The sequence below is a fragment of the Hemiscyllium ocellatum genome, unplaced genomic scaffold (genome assembly GCF_020745735.1).
Source record: "Hemiscyllium ocellatum isolate sHemOce1 unplaced genomic scaffold, sHemOce1.pat.X.cur. scaffold_1700_pat_ctg1, whole genome shotgun sequence".
Taxonomy (NCBI): Eukaryota; Metazoa; Chordata; class Chondrichthyes; order Orectolobiformes; family Hemiscylliidae; genus Hemiscyllium; species Hemiscyllium ocellatum.
The window spans coordinates 39,332-61,592 of NW_026867853.1; the positions used below are offsets into that span (position 1 = coordinate 39,332).

Consider the following 22,261-nt stretch of genomic DNA (forward strand, 5'->3'; position numbering starts at 1 on the left):
AATTTTATTTCAATTATTTTACTTACCTTTTTTATTTGCGTTTTTCTCACTGTTGTGTACCTCTTATTTCTTGATTGTCTCTCTTTCTGTCGCTTCCCACTCTGTCAATACATTTTTCCTCTCCTCTTCCCGCTTTGCTACGCTTCTCCCCTGTTTTCCATTTTGTCTCTGTTTCACACATCCCCCACATATTTTGTCTCGTAACACTGGCTTCAGCCTTGGTCATTCGCGGCTCCTAATCTCCCTTTAATCTCTCCGTGCACTGTCATTATCACCTTTGCATCTGGAGCCTTGACTCACCTTCTCTCAGCCTGGTGTTAATAGCTCTGTAAATCTCCCCTTTTTTCAAAATCTTTACCAAAGGGTCAGTTAGACTCGAAACGTCAACTCTTTTCTCTCCTTGCAGATGGTGCCAGACCTGCTGAGATTTTCCAGCATTTTCTCTTTTGGTTTCGAATTCCAGCATCTGCAGTAATTTGCTTTTATTAATGACTCTGTGATATTGCTGGGGATATGATGACTCCAGTGTCGATGCATGAGAGGTGAGCAAGCGAATGAATTCCCTCTGGAAGTCGCGGGAAATGGAGTAACAGAGATCCAGGAAAATGCGTTGAACGAATCTTTGAAGTGAATTGAAGCCTGAACTCTGGTTCTCCTCCGAGACTGTGCCAGGTCGACTTAATACTTTATATATTTCATGTTTTGCATTTCTTTGTGAAAACAATTGAGACTGATTGATTTGCTGCAGACAACATCCACCAGTCATCATGGGTACGGTGATCGAGTTGTGCGTCTATCCCTGTCAAATGTTTTATTGCGCCGGTGAGGCTTTCTGCTTGGTGATTTTGTGGTTTCGTGGTGCACTTTGTTTGGAAATACAGCAACGCAGCTGAGATCCGGCATAGGACCAACGAGTTGATGTTCCATGACAGCGATGGTCGGCTTTCGAATGAATACACATCTGAATCGATCATGTGACAAGTTCTTGCAGACGGTGAAAGCAAAAGCCACGACAAACCTTGACACAGCACAGCTGACGAGACGAGCGCTGCACATGGTCAGTGTGGGGATTGAACCCACGACCTTGGCGTTATTAGCACCACGCTCTAACCAGCTGAGCTAACCGACCGACAGAGCCCATCGCTCAAAACAAAGGCTTATATTGCCTGCGCTCACAACCACGGCGGCTATTCGTTTTCTGATTTGCAATCGATCGCATGATCGTCTGAAGTATTTCCATCCGTTGCAAAGTTTTTTAACAAAAAAAAACATTGACTCTTCCGAACGCGCACACTCGAGGTAACCATTTGCTCTGATATCCAAAATTAAGCACAATGTTCGGACGCATGCAATTTCAATCGCAATGCCACCAGCTCAGCTGCAGCTTGTCATGTTGACAAATATCATCTGGTTGAGACGTACCTTCAACGATCGCTCACTGTGCTTCTGGAAACTCACAGACCTTTGGAGTCAGGGTTACGTGCTGCTGATAAACTGCTGCGAACCTTATGCCAAATGCATTGGAATTGTAACCCAACTGTGGGATTCTTTCTGCTCCCGAAGGACGCAGTTGCTTTAGAGTCAGCAACAGCGCAGAACTCAATTGCACGTTTTGCTCAATGACTCATGTTGCTTTTGCAATCTTCGTTTGACAGCATATTTAGCAGGTTATCACGCCTTCCTGCAGCGTTTGTCAGCGACAGATCAGCTGCTAAGATGACTGCTTCAGACAGCATGCTACATCCTACATTTGAAAATGGAAAAGGTGCAAACGCTTACAGGCTGAACACTCTCTCACTATTTTGCCTGGCGCGTCAGAGGCTGGGAGCTGACCTTATGAAGGTTTTTCAATCATGAGGGGCATTTTTCGGGTAAATAGATAAGTTCGTTTCGCTCAGGTGGGGCAGTGCAGCACGACAGGGTATAAATCTGGTGTGGGAGGGTGAGAATTCGACAGGCAGTGAGGAGCAACGGCGTCACGCAAAGGGTGGTGAGTGTCTGCAATAAGTTGCCGGACGAGCTGGTGATGGCTGTTACAATTCCAATATTTTTAAGGAATTTGGATGTGTATTTGAATCGGAAGGGTTTAGAGAGACATGGGTCAAGTGCATGCAATCGTGGCTGGATCAGTTGAGGATATCTGTTCGGAATGGACGAGCCAGACCGAAGATTGTGTTTTCAGTGCTGTCCATATCTAATGGCTCTATGATATTGCAGGTGAAATGATAAAAGAGATGAATAAAATAATGAAGTAAAATTGTCTGAAGTTGTTAAATTCAAACAACTTCAGATAATTTTATTTCAATTATTTTACTTACCTTTTTTATTTGCGTTTTTCTCACTGTTGTGTACCTCTTATTTCTTGATTGTCTCTCTTTCTGTCGCTTCCCACTCTGTCAATACATTTTTCCTCTCCTCTTCCCGCTTTGCTACGCTTCTCCCCTGTTTTCCATTTTGTCTCTGTTTCACACATCCCCCACATATTTTGTCTCGTAACACTGGCTTCAGCCTTGGTCATTCGCGGCTCCTAATCTCCCTTTAATCTCTCCGTGCACTGTCATTATCACCTTTGCATCTGGAGCCTTGACTCACCTTCTCTCAGCCTGGTGTTAATAGCTCTGTAAATCTCCCCTTTTATCAAAATCTTTACCAAAGGGTCAGTTAGACTCGAAACGTCAACTCTTTTCTCTCCTTGCAGATGGTGCCAGACCTGCTGAGATTTTCCAGCATTTTCTCTTTTGGTTTCGAATTCCAGCATCTGCAGTAATTTGCTTTTATTAATGACTCTGTGATATTGCTGGGGATATGATGACTCCAGTGTCGATGCATGAGAGGTGAGCAAGCGAATGAATTCCCTCTGGAAGTCGCGGGGAATGGAGTAACAGAGATCCAGGAAAATGCGTTGAACGAATCTTTGAAGTGAATTGAAGCCTGAACTCTGGTTCTCCTCCGAGACTGTGCCAGGTCGACTTAATACTTTATATATTTCATGTTTTGCATTTCTTTGTGAAAACAATTGAGACTGATTGATTTGCTGCAGACAACATCCACCAGTCATCATGGGTACGGTGATCGAGTTGTGCGTCTATCCCTGTCAAATGTTTTATTGCGCCGGTGAGGCTTTCTGCTTGGTGATTTTGTGGTTTCGTGGTGCACTTTGTTTGGAAATACAGCAACGCAGCTGAGATCCGGCATAGGACCAACGAGTTGATGTTCCATGACAGCGATGGTCGGCTTTCGAATGAATACACATCTGAATCGATCATGTGACAAGTTCTTGCAGACGGTGAAAGCAAAAGCCACGACAAACCTTGACACAGCACAGCTGACGAGACGAGCGCTGCACATGGTCAGTGTGGGGATTGAACCCACGACCTTGGCGTTATTAGCACCACGCTCTAACCAGCTGAGCTAACCGACCGACAGAGCCCAGCGCTCAAAACAAAGGCTTATATTGCCTGCGCTCACAACCACGGCGGCTATTCGTTTTCTGATTTGCAATCGATCGCATGATCGTCTGAAGTATTTCCATCCGTTGCAAAGTTTTTTAACAAAAAAAACATTGACTTTTCCGAACGCGCACACTCGAGGTAACCATTTGCTCTGATATCAAAAATTAAGCACAATGTTCGGACGCATGCACTTTCAATCGCAATGCCACCAGCTCAGCTGCAGCTTGTCATGTTGACAAATATCATCTGGTTGAGACGTACCTTCAACGATCGCTCACTGTGCTTCTGGAAACTCACAGACCTTTGGAGTCAGGGTTACGTGCTGCTGATAAACTGCTGCGAACCTTATGCCAAATGCATTGGAATTGTAACCCAACTGTGGGATTCTTTCTGCTCCCGAAGGACGCAGTTGCTTTAGAGTCAGCAACAGCGCAGAACTCAATTGCACGTTTTGCTCAATGACTCATGTTGCTTTTGCAATCTTCGTTTGACAGCATATTTAGCAGGTTATCACGCCTTCCTGCAGCGTTTGTCAGCGACAGATCAGCTGCTAAGATGACTGCTTCAGACAGCATGCTACATCCTACATTTGAAAATGGAAAAGGTGCAAACGCTTACAGGCTGAACACTCTCTCACTATTTTGCCTGGCGCGTCAGAGGCTGGGAGCTGACCTTATGAAGGTTTTTCAATCATGAGGGGCATTTTTCGGGTAAATAGATAAGTTCGTTTCGCTCAGGTGGGGCAGTGCAGCACGACAGGGTATAAATCTGGTGTGGGAGGGTGAGAATTCGACAGGCAGTGAGGAGCAACGGCGTCACGCAAAGGGTGGTGAGTGTCTGCAATAAGTTGCCGGACGAGCTGGTGATGGCTGTTACAATTCCAATATTTTTAAGGAATTTGGATGTGTATTTGAATCGGAAGGGTTTAGAGAGACATGGGTCAAGTGCATGCAATCGTGGCTGGATCAGTTGAGGATATCTGTTCGGAATGGACGAGCCAGACCGAAGATTGTGTTTTCAGTGCTGTCCATATCTAATGGCTCTATGATATTGCAGGTGAAATGATAAAAGAGATGAATAAAATAATGAAGTAAAATTGTCTGAAGTTGTTAAATTCAAACAACTTCAGATAATTTTATTTCAATTATTTTACTTACCTTTTTTATTTGCGTTTTTCTCACTGTTGTGTACCTCTTATTTCTTGATTGTCTCTCTTTCTGTCGCTTCCCACTCTGTCAATACATTTTTCCTCTCCTCTTCCCGCTTTGCTACGCTTCTCCCCTGTTTTCCATTTTGTCTCTGTTTCACACATCCCCCACATATTTTGTCTCGTAACACTGGCTTCAGCCTTGGTCATTCGCGGCTCCTAATCTCCCTTTAATCTCTCCGTGCACTGTCATTATCACCTTTGCATCTGGAGCCTTGACTCACCTTCTCTCAGCCTGGTGTTAATAGCTCTGTAAATCTCCCCTTTTTTCAAAATCTTTACCAAAGGGTCAGTTAGACTCGAAACGTCAACTCTTTTCTCTCCTTGCAGATGGTGCCAGACCTGCTGAGATTTTCCAGCATTTTCTCTTTTGGTTTCGAATTCCAGCATCTGCAGTAATTTGCTTTTATTAATGACTCTGTGATATTGCTGGGGATATGATGACTCCAGTGTCGATGCATGAGAGGTGAGCAAGCGAATGAATTCCCTCTGGAAGTCGCGGGGAATGGAGTAACAGAGATCCAGGAAAATGCATTGAACGAATCTTTGAAGTGAATTGAAGCCTGAACTCTGGTTCTCCTCCGAGACTGTGCCAGGTCGACTTAATACTTTATATATTTCATGTTTTGCATTTCTTTGTGAAAACAATTGAGACTGATTGATTTGCTGCAGACAACATCCACCAGTCATCATGGGTACGGTGATCGAGTTGTGCGTCTATCCCTGTCAAATGTTTTATTGCGCCGGTGAGGCTTTCTGCTTGGTGATTTTGTGGTTTCGTGGTGCACTTTGTTTGGAAATACAGCAACGCAGCTGAGATCCGGCATAGGACCAACGAGTTGATGTTCCATGACAGCGATGGTCGGCTTTCGAATGAATACACATCTGAATCGATCATGTGACAAGTTCTTGCAGACGGTGAAAGCAAAAGCCACGACAAACCTTGACACAGCACAGCTGACGAGACGAGCGCAGCACATGGTCAGTGTGGGGATTGAACCCACGACCTTGGCGTTATTAGCACCACGCTCTAACCAGCTGAGCTAACCGACCGACAGAGCCCAGCGCTCAAAACAAAGGCTTATATTGCCTGCGCTCACAACCACGGCGGCTATTCGTTTTCTGATTTGCAATCGATCGCATGATCGTCTGAAGTATTTCCATCCATTGCAAAGTTTTTTAAACAAAAAAAACATTGACTCTTCCGAACGCGCACACTCGAGGTAACCATTTGCTCTGATATTCAAAATTAAGCACAATGTTCGGACGCATGCAATTTCAATCGCAATGCCACCAGCTCAGCTGCAGCTTGTCATGTTGACAAATATCATCTGGTTGAGACGTACCTTCAACGATCGCTCACTGTGCTTCTGGAAACTCACAGACCTTTGGAGTCAGGGTTACGTGCTGCTGATAAACTGCTGCGAACCTTATGCCAAATGCATTGGAATTGTAACCCAACTGTGGGATTCTTTCTGCTCCCGAAGGACGCAGTTGCTTTAGAGTCAGCAACAGCGCAGAACTCAATTGCACGTTTTGCTCAATGACTCATGTTGCTTTTGCAATCTTCGTTTGACAGCATATTTAGCAGGTTATCACGCCTTCCTGCAGCGTTTGTCAGCGACAGATCAGCTGTTGAGATGACTGCTTCAGACAGCATGCTACATCCTACATTTGAAAATGGAAAAGGTGCAAACGCTTACAGGCTGAACACTCTCTCACTATTTTGCCTGGCGCGTCAGAGGCTGGGAGCTGACCTTATGAAGGTTTTTCAATCATGAGGGGCATTTTTCGGGTAAATAGATAAGTTCGTTTCGCTCAGGTGGGGCAGTGCAGCACGACAGGGTATAAATCTGGTGTGGGAGGGTGAGAATTCGACAGGCAGTGAGGAGCAACGGCGTCACGCAAAGGGTGGTGAGTGTCTGCAATAAGTTGCCGGACGAGCTGGTGATGGCTGTTACAATTCCAATATTTTTAAGGAATTTGGATGTGTATTTGAATCGGAAGGGTTTAGAGAGACATGGGTCAAGTGCATGCAATCGTGGCTGGATCAGTTGAGGATATCTGTTCGGAATGGACGAGCCAGACCGAAGATTGTGTTTTCAGTGCTGTCCATATCTAATGGCTCTATGATATTGCAGGTGAAATGATAAAAGAGATGAATAAAATAATGAAGTAAAATTGTCTGAAGTTGTTAAATTCAAACAACTTCAGATAATTTTATTTCAATTATTTTACTTACCTTTTTTATTTGCGTTTTTCTCACTGTTGTGTACCTCTTATTTCTTGATTGTCTCTCTTTCTGTCGCTTCCCACTCTGTCAATACATTTTTCCTCTCCTCTTCCCGCTTTGCTACGCTTCTCCCCTGTTTTCCATTTTGTCTCTGTTTCACACATCCCCCACATATTTTGTCTCGTAACACTGGCTTCAGCCTTGGTCATTCGCGGCTCCTAATCTCCCTTTAATCTCTCCGTGCACTGTCATTATCACCTTTGCATCTGGAGCCTTGACTCACCTTCTCTCAGCCTGGTGTTAATAGCTCTGTAAATCTCCCCTTTTTTCAAAATCTTTACCAAAGGGTCAGTTAGACTCGAAACGTCAACTCTTTTCTCTCCTTGCAGATGGTGCCAGACCTGCTGAGATTTTCCAGCATTTTCTCTTTTGGTTTCGAATTCCAGCATCTGCAGTAATTTGCTTTTATTAATGACTCTGTGATATTGCTGGGGATATGATGACTCCAGTGTCGATGCATGAGAGGTGAGCAAGCGAATGAATTCCCTCTGGAAGTCGCGGGAAATGGAGTAACAGAGATCCAGGAAAATGCATTGAACGAATCTTTGAAGTGAATTGAAGCCTGAACTCTGGTTCTCCTCCGAGACTGTGCCAGGTCGACTTAATACTTTATATATTTCATGTTTTGCATTTCTTTGTGAAAACAATTGAGACTGATTGATTTGCTGCAGACAACATCCACCAGTCATCATGGGTACGGTGATCGAGTTGTGCGTCTATCCCTGTCAAATGTTTTATTGCGCCGGTGAGGCTTTCTGCTTGGTGATTTTGTGGTTTCGTGGTGCACTTTGTTTGGAAATACAGCAACGCAGCTGAGATCCGGCATAGGACCAACGAGTTGATGTTCCATGACAGCGATGGTCGGCTTTCGAATGAATACACATCTGAATCGATCATGTGACAAGTTCTTGCAGACGGTGAAAGCAAAAGCCACGACAAACCTTGACACAGCACAGCTGACGAGACGAGCGCTGCACATGGTCAGTGTGGGGATTGAACCCACGACCTTGGCGTTATTAGCACCACGCTCTAACCAGCTGAGCTAACCGACCGACAGAGCCCAGCGCTCAAAACAAAGGCTTATATTGCCTGCGCTCACAACCACGGCGGCTATTCGTTTTCTGATTTGCAATCGATCGCATGATCGTCTGAAGTATTTCCATCCGTTGCAAAGTTTTTTAACAAAAAAAAACATTGACTTTTCCGAACGCGCACACTCGAGGTAACCATTTGCTCTGATATCCAAAATTAAGCACAATGTTCGGACGCATGCAATTTCAATCGCAATGCCACCAGCTCAGCTGCAGCTTGTCATGTTGACAAATATCATCTGGTTGAGACGTACCTTCAACGATCGCTCACTGTGCTTCTGGAAACTCACAGACCTTTGGAGTCAGGGTTACGTGCTGCTGATAAACTGCTGCGAACCTTATGCCAAATGCATTGGAATTGTAACCCAACTGTGGGATTCTTTCTGCTCCCGAAGGACGCAGTTGCTTTAGAGTCAGCAACAGCGCAGAACTCAATTGCACGTTTTGCTCAATGACTCATGTTGCTTTTGCAATCTTCGTTTGACAGCATATTTAGCAGGTTATCACGCCTTCCTGCAGCGTTTGTCAGCGACAGATCAGCTGCTAAGATGACTGCTTCAGACAGCATGCTACATCCTACATTTGAAAATGGAAAAGGTGCAAACGCTTACAGGCTGAACACTCTCTCACTATTTTGCCTGGCGCGTCAGAGGCTGGGAGCTGACCTTATGAAGGTTTTTCAATCATGAGGGGCATTTTTCGGGTAAATAGATAAGTTCGTTTCGCTCAGGTGGGGCAGTGCAGCACGACAGGGTATAACTCTGGTGTGGGAGGGTGAGAATTCGACAGGCAGTGAGGAGCAACGGCGTCACGCAAAGGGTGGTGAGTGTCTGCAATAAGTTGCCGGACGAGCTGGTGATGGCTGTTACAATTCCAATATTTTTAAGGAATTTGGATGTGTATTTGAATCGGAAGGGTTTAGAGAGACATGGGTCAAGTGCATGCAATCGTGGCTGGATCAGTTGAGGATATCTGTTCGGAATGGACGAGCCAGACCGAAGATTGTGTTTTCAGTGCTGTCCATATCTAATGGCTCTATGATATTGCAGGTGAAATGATAAAAGAGATGAATAAAATAATGAAGTAAAATTGTCTGAAGTTGTTAAATTCAAACAACTTCAGATAATTTTATTTCAATTATTTTACTTACCTTTTTTATTTGCGTTTTTCTCACTGTTGTGTACCTCTTATTTCTTGATTGTCTCTCTTTCTGTCGCTTCCCACTCTGTCAATACATTTTTCCTCTCCTCTTCCCGCTTTGCTACGCTTCTCCCCTGTTTTCCATTTTGTCTCTGTTTCACACATCCCCCACATATTTTGTCTCGTAACACTGGCTTCAGCCTTGGTCATTCGCGGCTCCTAATCTCCCTTTAATCTCTCCGTGCACTGTCATTATTACCTTTGCATCTGGAGCCTTGACTCACCTTCTCTCAGCCTGGTGTTAATAGCTCTGTAAATCTCCCCTTTTTTCAAAATCTTTACCAAAGGGTCAGTTAGACTCGAAACGTCAACTCTTTTCTCTCCTTGCAGATGGTGCCAGACCTGCTGAGATTTTCCAGCATTTTCTCTTTTGGTTTCGAATTCCAGCATCTGCAGTAATTTGCTTTTATTAATGACTCTGTGATATTGCTGGGGATATGATGACTCCAGTGTCGATGCATGAGAGGTGAGCAAGCGAATGAATTCCCTCTGGAGGTCGCGGGGAATGGAGTAACAGAGATCCAGGAAAATGCGTTGAACGAATCTTTGAAGTGAATTGAAGCCTGAACTCTGGTTCTCCTCCGAGACTGTGCCAGGTCGACTTAATACTTTATATATTTCATGTTTTGCATTTCTTTGTGAAAACAATTGAGACTGATTGATTTGCTGCAGACAACATCCACCAGTCATCATGGGTACGGTGATCGAGTTGTGCGTCTATCCCTGTCAAATGTTTTATTGCGCCGGTGAGGCTTTCTGCTTGGTGATTTTGTGGTTTCGTGGTGCACTTTGTTTGGAAATACAGCAACGCAGCTGAGATCCGGCATAGGACCAACGAGTTGATGTTCCATGACAGCGATGGTCGGCTTTCGAATGAATACACATCTGAATCGATCATGTGACAAGTTCTTGCAGACGGTGAAAGCAAAAGCCACGACAAACCTTGACACAGCACAGCTGACGAGACGAGCGCTGCACATGGTCAGTGTGGGGATTGAACCCACGACCTTGGCGTTATTAGCACCACGCTCTAACCAGCTGAGCTAACCGACCGACAGAGCCCAGCGCTCAAAACAAAGGCTTATATTGCCTGCGCTCACAACCACGGCGGCTATTCGTTTTCTGATTTGCAATCGATCGCATGATCGTCTGAAGTATTTCCATCCGTTGCAAAGTTTTTTAAACAAAAAAAAACATTGACTCTTCCGAACGCGCACACTCGAGGTAACCATTTGCTCTGATATTCAAAATTAAGCACAATGTTCGGACGCATGCAATTTCAATCGCAATGCCACCAGCTCAGCTGCAGCTTGTCATGTTGACAAATATCATCTGGTTGAGACGTACCTTCAACGATCGCTCACTGTGCTTCTGGAAACTCACAGACCTTTGGAGTCAGGGTTACGTGCTGCTGATAAACTGCTGCGAACCTTATGCCAAATGCATTGGAATTGTAACCCAACTGTGGGATTCTTTCTGCTCCCGAAGGACGCAGTTTCTTTAGAGTCAGCAACAGCGCAGAACTCAATTGCACGTTTTGCTCAATGACTCATGTTGCTTTTGCAATCTTCGTTTGACAGCATATTTAGCAGGTTATCACGCCTTCCTGCAGCGTTTGTCAGCGACAGATCAGCTGTTGAGATGACTGCTTCAGACAGCATGCTACATCCTACATTTGAAAATGGAAAAGGTGCAAACGCTTACAGGCTGAACACTCTCTCACTATTTTGCCTGGCGCGTCAGAGGCTGGGAGCTGACCTTATGAAGGTTTTTCAATCATGAGGGGCATTTTTCGGGTAAATAGATAAGTTCGTTTCGCTCAGGTGGGGCAGTGCAGCACGACAGGGTATAAATCTGGTGTGGGAGGGTGAGAATTCGACAGGCAGTGAGGAGCAACGGCGTCACGCAAAGGGTGGTGAGTGTCTGCAATAAGTTGCCGGACGAGCTGGTGATGGCTGTTACAATTCCAATATTTTTAAGGAATTTGGATGTGTATTTGAATCGGAAGGGTTTAGAGAGACATGGGTCAAGTGCATGCAATCGTGGCTGGATCAGTTGAGGATATCTGTTCGGAATGGACGAGCCAGACCGAAGATTGTGTTTTCAGTGCTGTCCATATCTAATGGCTCTATGATATTGCAGGTGAAATGATAAAAGAGATGAATAAAATAATGAAGTAAAATTGTCTGAAGTTGTTAAATTCAAACAACTTCAGATAATTTTATTTCAATTATTTTACTTACCTTTTTTATTTGCGTTTTTCTCACTGTTGTGTACCTCTTATTTCTTGATTGTCTCTCTTTCTGTCGCTTCCCACTCTGTCAATACATTTTTCCTCTCCTCTTCCCGCTTTGCTACGCTTCTCCCCTGTTTTCCATTTTGTCTCTGTTTCACACATCCCCCACATATTTTGTCTCGTAACACTGGCTTCAGCCTTGGTCATTCGCGGCTCCTAATCTCCCTTTAATCTCTCCGTGCACTGTCATTATCACCTTTGCATCTGGAGCCTTGACTCACCTTCTCTCAGCCTGGTGTTAATAGCTCTGTAAATCTCCCCTTTTTTCAAAATCTTTACCAAAGGGTCAGTTAGACTCGAAACGTCACTCTTTTCTCTCCTTGCAGATGGTGCCAGACCTGCTGAGATTTTCCAGCATTTTCTCTTTTGGTTTCGAATTCCAGCATCTGCAGTAATTTGCTTTTATTAATGACTCTGTGATATTGCTGGGGATATGATGACTCCAGTGTCGATGCATGAGAGGTGAGCAAGCGAATGAATTCCCTCTGGAAGTCGCGGGAAATGGAGTAACAGAGATCCAGGAAAATGCGTTGAACGAATCTTTGAAGTGAATTGAAGCCTGAACTCTGGTTCTCCTCCGAGACTGTGCCAGGTCGACTTAATACTTTATATATTTCATGTTTTGCATTTCTTTGTGAAAACAATTGAGACTGATTGATTTGCTGCAGACAACATCCACCAGTCATCATGGGTACGGTGATCGAGTTGTGCGTCTATCCCTGTCAAATGTTTTATTGCGCCGGTGAGGCTTTCTGCTTGGTGATTTTGTGGTTTCGTGGTGCACTTTGTTTGGAAATACAGCAACGCAGCTGAGATCCGGCATAGGACCAACGAGTTGATGTTCCATGACAGCGATGGTCGGCTTTCGAATGAATACACATCTGAATCGATCATGTGACAAGTTCTTGCAGACGGTGAAAGCAAAAGCCACGACAAACCTTGACACAGCACAGCTGACGAGACGAGCGTTGCACATGGTCAGTGTGGGGATTGAACCCACGACCTTGGCGTTATTAGCACCACGCTCTAACCAGCTGAGCTAACCGACCGACGGAGCCCATCAGTCAAAACAAAGGCTTATATTGCCTGCGCTCACAACCACGGCGGCTATTCGTTTTCTGATTTGCAATCGATCGCATGATCGTCTGAAGTATTTCCATCCGTTGCAAAGTTTTTTAACAAAAAAAAACATTGACTTTTCCGAACGCGCACACTCGAGGTAACCATTTGCTCTGATATCCAAAATTAAGCACAATGTTCGGACGCATGCAATTTCAATCGCAATGCCACCAGCTCAGCTGCAGCTTGTCATGTTGACAAATATCATCTGGTTGAGACGTACCTTCAACGATCGCTCACTGTGCTTCTGGAAACTCACAGACCTTTGGAGTCAGGGTTACGTGCTGCTGATAAACTGCTGCGAACCTTATGCCAAATGCATTGGAATTGTAACCCAACTGTGGGATTCTTTCTGCTCCCGAAGGACGCAGTTGCTTTAGAGTCAGCAACAGCGCAGAACTCAATTGCACGTTTTGCTCAATGACTCATGTTGCTTTTGCAATCTTCGTTTGACAGCATATTTAGCAGGTTGTCACGCCTTCCTGCAGCGTTTGTCAGCGACAGATCAGCTGCTAAGATGACTGCTTCAGACAGCATGCTACATCCTACATTTGAAAATGGAAAAGGTGCAAACGCTTACAGGCTGAACACTCTCTCACTATTTTGCCTGGCGCGTCAGAGGCTGGGAGCTGACCTTATGAAGGTTTTTCAATCATGAGGGGCATTTTTCGGGTAAATAGATAAGTTCGTTTCGCTCAGGTGGGGCAGTGCAGCACGACAGGGTATAAATCTGGTGTGGGAGGGTGAGAATTCGACAGGCAGTGAGGAGCAACGGCGTCACGCAAAGGGTGGTGAGTGTCTGCAATAAGTTGCCGGACGAGCTGGTGATGGCTGGTACAATTCCAATATTTTTAAGGAATTTGGATGTGTATTTGAATCGGAAGGGTTTAGAGAGACATGGGTCAAGTGCATGCAATCGTGGCTGGATCAGTTGAGGATATCTGTTCGGAATGGACGAGCCAGACCGAAGATTGTGTTTTCAGTGCTGTCCATATCTAATGGCTCTATGATATTGCAGGTGAAATGATAAAAGAGATGAATAAAATAATGAAGTAAAATTGTCTGAAGTTGTTAAATTCAAACAACTTCAGATAATTTTATTTCAATTATTTTACTTACCTTTTTTATTTGCGTTTTTCTCACTGTTGTGTACCTCTTATTTCTTGATTGTCTCTCTTTCTGTCGCTTCCCACTCTGTCAATACATTTTTCCTCTCCTCTTCCCGCTTTGCTACGCTTCTCCCCTGTTTTCCATTTTGTCTCTGTTTCACACATCCCCCACATATTTTGTCTCGTAACACTGGCTTCAGCCTTGGTCATTCGCGGCTCCTAATCTCCCTTTAATCTCTCCGTGCACTGTCATTATCACCTTTGCATCTGGAGCCTTGACTCACCTTCTCTCAGCCTGGTGTTAATAGCTCTGTAAATCTCCCCTTTTTTCAAAATCTTTACCAAAGGGTCAGTTAGACTCGAAACGTCACTCTTTTCTCTCCTTGCAGATGGTGCCAGACCTGCTGAGATTTTCCAGCATTTTCTCTTTTGGTTTCGAATTCCAGCATCTGCAGTAATTTGCTTTTATTAATGACTCTGTGATATTGCTGGGGATATGATGACTCCAGTGTCGATGCATGAGTGGTGAGCAAGCGAATGAATTCCCTCTGGAAGTCGCGGGAAATGGAGTAACAGAGATCCAGGAAAATGCGTTGAACGAATCTTTGAAGTGAATTGAAGCCTGAACTCTGGTTCTCCTCCGAGACTGTGCCAGGTCGACTTAATACTTTATATATTTCATGTTTTGCATTTCTTTGTGAAAACAATTGAGACTGATTGATTTGCTGCAGACAACATCCACCAGTCATCATGGGTACGGTGATCGAGTTGTGCGTCTATCCCTGTCAAATGTTTTATTGCGCCGGTGAGGCTTTCTGCTTGGTGATTTTGTGGTTTCGTGGTGCACTTTGTTTGGAAATACAGCAACGCAGCTGAGATCCGGCATAGGACCAACGAGTTGATGTTCCATGACAGCGATGGTCGGCTTTCGAATGAATACACATCTGAATCGATCATGTGACAAGTTCTTGCAGACGGTGAAAGCAAAAGCCACGACAAACCTTGACACAGCACAGCTGACGAGACGAGCGTTGCACATGGTCAGTGTGGGGATTGAACCCACGACCTTGGCGTTATTAGCACCACGCTCTAACCAGCTGAGCTAACCGACCGACAGAGCCCAGCGCTCAAAACAAAGGCTTATATTGCCTGCGCTCACAACCACGGCGGCTATTCGTTTTCTGATTTGCAATCGATCGCATGATCGTCTGAAGTATTTCCATCCGTTGCAAAGTTTTTTAACAAAAAAAAACATTGACTTTTCCGAACGCGCACACTCGAGGTAACCATTTGCTCTGATATCCAAAATTAAGCACAATGTTCGGACGCATGCAATTTCAATCGCAATGCCACCAGCTCAGCTGCAGCTTGTCATGTTGACAAATATCATCTGGTTGAGACGTACCTTCAACGATCGCTCACTGTGCTTCTGGAAACTCACAGACCTTTGGAGTCAGGGTTACGTGCTGCTGATAAACTGCTGCGAACCTTATGCCAAATGCATTGGAATTGTAACCCAACTGTGGGATTCTTTCTGCTCCCGAAGGACGCAGTTGCTTTAGAGTCAGCAACAGCGCAGAACTCAATTGCACGTTTTGCTCAATGACTCATGTTGCTTTTGCAATCTTCGTTTGACAGCATATTTAGCAGGTTATCACGCCTTCCTGCAGCGTTTGTCAGCGACAGATCAGCTGCTAAGATGACTGCTTCAGACAGCATGCTACATCCTACATTTGAAAATGGAAAAGGTGCAAACGCTTACAGGCTGAACACTCTCTCACTATTTTGCCTGGCGCGTCAGAGGCTGGGAGCTGACCTTATGAAGGTTTTTCAATCATGAGGGGCATTTTTCGGGTAAATAGATAAGTTCGTTTCGCTCAGGTGGGGCAGTGCAGCACGACAGGGTATAACTCTGGTGTGGGAGGGTGAGAATTCGACAGGCAGTGAGGAGCAACGGCGTCACGCAAAGGGTGGTGAGTGTCTGCAATAAGTTGCCGGACGAGCTGGTGATGGCTGTTACAATTCCAATATTTTTAAGTAATTTGGATGTGTATTTGAATCGGAAGGGTTTAGAGAGACATGGGTCAAGTGCATGCAATCGTGGCTGGATCAGTTGAGGATATCTGTTCGGAATGGACGAGCCAGACCGAAGATTGTGTTTTCAGTGCTGTCCATATCTAATGGCTCTATGATATTGCAGGTGAAATGATAAAAGAGATGAATAAAATAATGAAGTAAAATTGTCTGAAGTTGTTAAATTCAAACAACTTCAGATAATTTTATTTCAATTATTTTACTTACCTTTTTTATTTGCGTTTTTCTCACTGTTGTGTACCTCTTATTTCTTGATTGTCTCTCTTTCTGTCGCTTCCCACTCTGTCAATACATTTTTCCTCTCCTCTTCCCGCTTTGCTACGCTTCTCCCCTGTTTTCCATTTTGTCTCTGTTTCACACATCCCCCACATATTTTGTCTCGTAACACTGGCTTCAGCCTTGGTCATTCGCGGCTCCTAATCTCCCTTTAATCTCTCCGTGCACTGTCATTATCACCTTTGCATCTGGAGCCTTGACTCACCTTCTCTCAGCCTGGTGTTAATAGCTCTGTAAATCTCCCCTTTTTTCAAAATCTTTACCAAAGGGTCAGTTAGACTCGAAACGTCAACTCTTTTCTCTCCTTGCAGATGGTGCCAGACCTGCTGAGATTTTCCAGCATTTTCTCTTTTGGTTTCGAATTCCAGCATCTGCAGTAATTTGCTTTTATTAATGACTCTGTGATATTCCTGGGGATATGATGACTCCAGTGTCGATGCATGAGAGGTGAGCAAGCGAATGAATTCCCTCTGGAAGTCGCGGGGAATGGAGTAACAGAGATCCAGGAAAATGCGTTGAACGAATCTTTGAAGTGAATTGAAGCCTGAACTCTGGTTCTCCTCCGAGACTGTGCCAGGTCGACTTAATACTTTATATATTTCATGTTTTGCATTTCTTTGTGAAAACAATTGAGACTGATTGATTTGCTGCAGACAACATCCACCAGTCATCATGGGTACGGTGATCGAGTTGTGCGTCTATCCCTGTCAAATGTTTTATTGCGCCGGTGAGGCTTTCTGCTTGGTGATTTTGTGGTTTCGTGGTGCACTTTGTTTGGAAATACAGCAACGCAGCTGAGATCCGGCATAGGACCAACGAGTTGATGTTCCATGACAGCGATGGTCGGCTTTCGAATGAATACACATCTGAATCGATCATGTGACAAGTTCTTGCAGACGGTGAAAGCAAAAGCCACGACAAACCTTGACACAGCACAGCTGACGAGACGAGCGTTGCACATGGTCAGTGTGGGGATTGAACCCACGACCTTGGCGTTATTAGCACCACGCTCTAACCAGCTGAGCTAACCGACCTACGGAGCCCATCCGTCAAAACAAAGGCTTATATTGCCTGCGCTCACAACCACGGCGGCGATTCGTTTTCTGATTTGCAATCGATCGCATGATCGTCTGAAGTATTTCCATCCGTTGCAAAGTTTTTTAACAAAAAAAACATTGACTTTTCCGAACGCGCACACTCGAGGTAACCATTTGCTCTGATATCCAAAATTAAGCACAATGTTCGGACGCATGCAATTTCAATCGCAATGCCACCAGCTCAGCTGCAGCTTGTCATGTTGACAAATATCATCTGGTTGAGACGTACCTTCAACGATCGCTCACTGTGCTTCTGGAAACTCACAGACCTTTGGAGTCAGGGTTACGTGCTGCTGATAAACTGCTGCGAACCTTATGCCAAATGCATTGGAATTGTAACCCAACTGTGGGATTCTTTCTGCTCCCGAAGGACGCAGTTGCTTTAGAGTCAGCAACAGCGCAGAACTCAATTGCACGTTTTGCTCAATGACTCATGTTGCTTTTGCAATCTTCGTTTGACAGCATATTTAGCAGGTTATCACGCCTTCCTGCAGCGTTTGTCAGCGACAGATCAGCTGCTAAGATGACTGCTTCAGACAGCATGCTACATCCTACATTTGAAAATGGAAAAGGTGCAAACGCTTACAGGCTGAACACTCTCTCACTATTTTGCCTGGCGCGTCAGAGGCTGGGAGCTGACCTTATCAAGGTTTTTCAATCATGAGTGGCATTTTTCGGGTAAATAGATAAGTTCGTTTCGCTCAGGTGGGGCAGTGCAGCACGACAGGGTATAAATCTGGTGTGGGAGGGTGAGAATTCGACAGGCAGTGAGGAGCAACGGCGTCACGCAAAGGGTGGTGAGTGTCTGCAATAAGTTGCCGGACGAGCTGGTGATGGCTGTTACAATTCCAATATTTTTAAGTAATTTGGATGTGTATTTGAATCGGAAGGGTTTAGAGAGACATGGGTCAAGTGCATGCAATCGTGGCTGGATCAGTTGAGGATATCTGTTCGGAATGGACGAGCCAGACCGAAGATTGTGTTTTCAGTGCTGTCCATATCTAATGGCTCTATGATATTGCAGGTGAAATGATAAAAGAGATGAATAAAATAATGAAGTAAAATTGTCTGAAGTTGTTAAATTCAAACAACTTCAGATAATTTTATTTCAATTATTTTACTTACCTTTTTTATTTGCGTTTTTCTCACTGTTGTGTACCTCTTATTTCTTGATTGTCTCTCTTTCTGTCGCTTCCCACTCTGTCAATACATTTTTCCTCTCCTCTTCCCGCTTTGCTACGCTTCTCCCCTGTTTTCCATTTTGTCTCTGTTTCACACATCCCCCACATATTTTGTCTCGTAACACTGGCTTCAGCCTTGGTCATTCGCGGCTCCTAATCTCCCTTTAATCTCTCCGTGCACTGTCATTATCACCTTTGCATCTGGAGCCTTGACTCACCTTCTCTCAGCCTGGTGTTAATAGCTCTGTAAATCTCCCCTTTTTTCAAAATCTTTACCAAAGGGTCAGTTAGACTCGAAACGTCAACTCTTTTCTCTCCTTGCAGATGGTGCCAGACCTGCTGAGATTTTCCAGCATTTTCTCTTTTGGTTTCGAATTCCAGCATCTGCAGTAATTTGCTTTTATTAATGACTCTGTGATATTCCTGGGGATATGATGACTCCAGTGTCGATGCATGAGAGGTGAGCAAGCGAATGAATTCCCTCTGGAGGTCGCGGGGAATGGAGTAACAGAGATCCAGGAAAATGCGTTGAACGAATCTTTGAAGTGAATTGAAGCCTGAACTCTGGTTCTCCTCCGAGACTGTGCCAGGTCGACTTAATACTTTATATATTTCATGTTTTGCATTTCTTTGTGAAAACAATTGAGACTGATTGATTTGCTGCAGACAACATCCACCAGTCATCATGGGTACGGTGATCGAGTTGTGCGTCTATCCCTGTCAAATGTTTTATTGCGCCGGTGAGGCTTTCTGCTTGGTGATTTTGTGGTTTCGTGGTGCACTTTGTTTGGAAATACAGCAACGCAGCTGAGATCCGGCATAGGACCAACGAGTTGATGTTCCATGACAGCGATGGTCGGCTTTCGAATGAATACACATCTGAATCGATCATGTGACAAGTTCTTGCAGACGGTGAAAGCAAAAGCCACGACAAACCTTGACACAGCACAGCTGACGAGACGAGCGCTGCACATGGTCAGTGTGGGGATTGAACCCACGACCTTGGCGTTATTAGCACCACGCTCTAACCAGCTGAGCTAACCGACCGACGGAGCCCGTCGGTCAAAACAAAGGCTTATATTGCCTGCGCTCACAACCACGGCGGCTATTCTTTTTCTGATTTGCAATCAGACAAATGAAATGTTAAGGATGAGAGCATTGGAGAACAAGAATATCAGAGCACAAGCGATTAAGAAAATGAATACTCAAATTCAAGATCAAAGCAATAAGAATAACACTGACTGATAAAATAATACCATACGGACATATGGGTAGAATGGAAAACAGAATATCAAAGAGGAAGAACATAAGAGACTAAGAACGCAACAGAATAAGAACATAACATGATGAGAACATAATGAAATACGTACAATAGCGACTTAGAAAATAAGTGTCTTGGCGAAAAAGAACAAAAGAGAACAGGAAGATAAGACATTACAAACAGAAGTGATTAACAAGGTCAGAGCATAAGATCATACGAGAATAAGAAAATAAGAACAAAATAGCATTTGCGAACACTAAAATGAGAACACGAGAGAAAAACTACACAAGACAAGAATAGAAAAAATAATACAGATGTTAGAGCGGGCATAAGACAGTGGGAACATATGAATGAAACACAAGAGAATAAGTACACGCAAAGACAAGAACGGACGAGCACAGGAGAACAAGAACATCTCTAAAATATTTCAAGAGCAAAGGTTAAGAACATAAATGATTGGTAAAATACGCTCATAAAAGCATGGGAAGAATGAAGGGGAAAATAAGAGACAAACAACATAAAAAATAAGAAAATAAGAATAGGAATGAATAACGACATTGTATAATGTGAACATAAGTTAAACAGAAAATATAGTTGAATAAGAATAAGTGCACGTGACCGCAAGAACAAAAGCGAATTAAAATACAGGAAGATAACAGAACGTAAGTGAATATCAGAATACAGACATCAGGGAATGTGAAGGTTAGATAAAAAGAACATAGGTGAATTCGAACATTCATCACTATGTGAATTAGTAATGGTCAGCATGTGTCTCAGCCTGGTTGTTGGTTCCTTTATAGATCTGTGAATTTCTGCTGTGCTTCGGAGTCCTAACGATTAACGCTTAGGACAGAGGTTCTACCTATGATTCAGCGTGGAATAAAATGTTTAAGATCAAGTTCTGCCTCTCGAGAATTTGTTGAACAACTGGTCTTTTCACCTTCAATAGATGGTCTTGTGTGAATCTATGTTAGTGCCTTCAATAACTTGAATTGGTGCATGAGAAAGTGTGAATATTGTGTGGAGCTAATCAAATTGCTAAAATTGATTAAGGGCATGATTCTGACCTGAGCCTGCAGGCTGATCCCTTGAAGGAAGACGAAAAAATGAAATGACCACATTCAAGTAGTACATTTGGTTAAGGATTTAATCCTGACTTGCCCCTGCTGGCTGTTCCCATGAGAAAGTGAGGACTGCAGATGCTGGAGATCAGAGCCGAAAATGTGTTGCTGGAAAAGCGCAGCAGGTCAGGCAGCATCCACCGAGCAGGAGAGCCGACGTTTTGGGCCCGAAACTTTGATTCTCCTGTTCCTTGGATGCTGTCTGACCTGCTGGGCTGGTCCCCTGAGGCAAGGCAGAAAATAAGCAGATGGTGTCTCTAAATGTATAAAATGCCAAACTCCTGATCTGAGCCTGAAGGCTCATTCCTTGAGGTGCGATGGAAGATGGGCAGATCTAAATGTCCAGGATTGGAAACGTTGCTGATTGCCAGGCTTGGTGAAGCCTTGAGGAATTGGACTCGGCGCCGGTGTTGTATCATTTTGTTGTTTGGCTTTCTTTGTGTCTTCTTTGTTTACCTGCAGGTGACTGCTCTGCGCCTGGGACCGTCGAGGTGAGGAAGCGATCGAATCACTCTACAAGCATGATCAAAGCAAAGCCATGGGTTTCGAGACAATCTCTTGCAGACGGAACGTCGTCCTTTTCCCCGCTCAGTGGAGACTATGTTTTGCCACGGTAAACAGACGAGGTGCAACATTTAAGATCAGAAATTCCGTTGTTGGGTTTAAGGAAGTGGCAAAGAGCCATCAGCCCTCAATAAAGATAATCGAGATCAGCGTCCAAGGAACTCTTTCGTAAGCCCTCCCAACATACCAGCACCCGAATCCCCAAGTTCCAAAATATTTCCGTCCCAGACCGGATTGCTGCTGTTATCCCTTGCCAAACGAGCATGAGGGATGTCCAGGGACAGAAAGCTGGTTAAAATCCTATTGCAGCTCACGATACTTGTCCACAAGTTCTTCGTGTAAGTACTCAAGAGGCTCTAATTTTCTGCAAAGGCAATGATAGTGCAAGCATCTTATGATTTACGGTGATTGGTAATAAGAAAAACTTGCTTGTCCGAGGATTATGAGAGATGAATCCAAATTCACAAGCCTTGGACCCGCTCTAAGGTCCGGAGCATGATGCAACACGCCCTGATCCACTCTAGTGATCAACATTTTTTTTATTGGCGAGTACAAATCTGTTGTACTTATAGTAGCATGCATCAGGATTTTCAAACATTGCTGAATTTAGTCTAGGCGACACATTTGACGACTACTGAAGACTCCATTATATTTCCCCTGGGCCACGGATTAAATCAGAAGCACAGACAATTTGGCATGAAAATGTTGTTAGAATTGAAACTCTCTAATTTTGACTGTTCTGAAATGTGAATGTTTCATTCCTTAACGAGCAAGGAAGCAACGGATGCTAAAAAAAAACTGGATAAGGATGAAAGTTGACAGAGAGTGAAAGATACCTCTTCAGCGCTGAGTCACTGAAGCTTGCAGAAAGGGTAACATTTTGTGATTTGCGTTGAAATC

The 22,261-nt window shown here is 44.2% G+C and overlaps 9 non-coding genes across 9 annotated transcripts; all 9 read right to left on the reverse strand.

The window, feature by feature from the left end:
- Positions 1–1,055: 1,055 nt before the first annotated feature.
- trnai-aau (transfer RNA isoleucine (anticodon AAU)) lies at positions 1,056–1,129 on the reverse strand. Its single transcript has one exon. It is a non-coding gene; the product is annotated as a tRNA-Ile (tRNA).
- Positions 1,130–3,347: 2,218 nt separating this feature from the next.
- On the reverse strand, positions 3,348–3,421 carry trnai-aau (transfer RNA isoleucine (anticodon AAU)). Its single transcript has one exon. It is a non-coding gene; the product is annotated as a tRNA-Ile (tRNA).
- A 2,217-nt stretch (positions 3,422–5,638) lies between these two features.
- trnai-aau (transfer RNA isoleucine (anticodon AAU)) lies at positions 5,639–5,712 on the reverse strand. The gene has a single exon. It is a non-coding gene; the product is annotated as a tRNA-Ile (tRNA).
- A 2,218-nt stretch (positions 5,713–7,930) lies between these two features.
- On the reverse strand, positions 7,931–8,004 carry trnai-aau (transfer RNA isoleucine (anticodon AAU)). The gene has a single exon. It is a non-coding gene; the product is annotated as a tRNA-Ile (tRNA).
- Positions 8,005–10,222: 2,218 nt separating this feature from the next.
- Positions 10,223–10,296, reverse strand: trnai-aau (transfer RNA isoleucine (anticodon AAU)). Its single transcript has one exon. It is a non-coding gene; the product is annotated as a tRNA-Ile (tRNA).
- Positions 10,297–12,514: 2,218 nt separating this feature from the next.
- Positions 12,515–12,588, reverse strand: trnai-aau (transfer RNA isoleucine (anticodon AAU)). Its single transcript has one exon. It is a non-coding gene; the product is annotated as a tRNA-Ile (tRNA).
- Positions 12,589–14,805: 2,217 nt separating this feature from the next.
- On the reverse strand, positions 14,806–14,879 carry trnai-aau (transfer RNA isoleucine (anticodon AAU)). The gene has a single exon. It is a non-coding gene; the product is annotated as a tRNA-Ile (tRNA).
- A 2,218-nt stretch (positions 14,880–17,097) lies between these two features.
- On the reverse strand, positions 17,098–17,171 carry trnai-aau (transfer RNA isoleucine (anticodon AAU)). The gene has a single exon. It is a non-coding gene; the product is annotated as a tRNA-Ile (tRNA).
- A 2,217-nt stretch (positions 17,172–19,388) lies between these two features.
- On the reverse strand, positions 19,389–19,462 carry trnai-aau (transfer RNA isoleucine (anticodon AAU)). Its single transcript has one exon. It is a non-coding gene; the product is annotated as a tRNA-Ile (tRNA).
- Positions 19,463–22,261: the final 2,799 nt, after the last annotated feature.